The sequence below is a fragment of the Penaeus monodon genome, chromosome 20 (genome assembly GCF_015228065.2).
Source record: "Penaeus monodon isolate SGIC_2016 chromosome 20, NSTDA_Pmon_1, whole genome shotgun sequence".
Taxonomy (NCBI): domain Eukaryota; kingdom Metazoa; phylum Arthropoda; class Malacostraca; order Decapoda; family Penaeidae; genus Penaeus; species Penaeus monodon.
The window spans coordinates 19498099-19499057 of record NC_051405.1 but is presented as its reverse complement, the minus strand read 5'-3'; positions in this window follow the sequence as shown (position 1 = coordinate 19499057).

Sequence of the window (959 nt, the reverse complement as noted above, 5' to 3'; positions counted from 1 at the left end):
TTGTGATTGTTTCTCATATTTCTCTTTTTTCTTTCTCTGACTACTCTCCTCCTTTTTTAGACATTTACTTCCTTTTTCCACGCACATGTTTTGTTTCCTCTTCTTCCAGCCTTATTCAATACTGTCCTCCCTGCGCTCGACGCACCTTAAATAACATAAGTAATAACCAGCACCTTCTTGTTGCTTTATCATGAATATCGGCATCTTTGCCTTTGATTTTTTTTTTCTCAGTCGAGCATTACAATTTGCATTTTTAATCAGTCATCCACAAGCTCACTCAATTTTCATGTACAGGTCCTTCTTTGTCCCTCTTCTAAGATTGCATCTCTCCTCTTCGGTTCCCACTCGATTACCTCTCACCTCGCAGCCTCTGCCAGTGCCTCCTTTCCCATCCCATCACTCACACGCACACCACCCCTGTCACGTACACTTTCCAGCTGCCTTGCCGACACGCCACGCCGTCCAGCCAGTGCGTCTCCCCAAACCGCTAACTCTTATCGGAAAGGAAGAGGGTTTTCTCCAAGGTTTCCGCACATCATGCATATGTTTTTTAACACCTTTCGCATTTTCTTAGGCAGTACATTCCCTTAAGCTACGTTTCAGAGCGAGTAGAAACCCCCAAGTGGTAGATTCTGGACGCGGCAACCACTGACGAATGAGATCGAGGGAAAGGGATCTTCGCCCTCGTTCTGTTTACGATATCCGAGACAGGTCCCTTAATTATAGTTTACGATCCTGTGATGGACGACTGTAGTACCCTAATCTGAAGGGCGTTGATGCTTGATGTTTTATCGTGAAACTGATTCTGTTTTAATGGCGTTTTTTTATGCATTCATTGATAGCTGGCTACATTAAAGTGGATGTATCGGAATTATGCATGGGATCGACGCTTCAAAGTACGCATGTTCATTTTTATTTTAGGCCAAGGATCCATATATAAAAAAACATCAGAGTTGGAT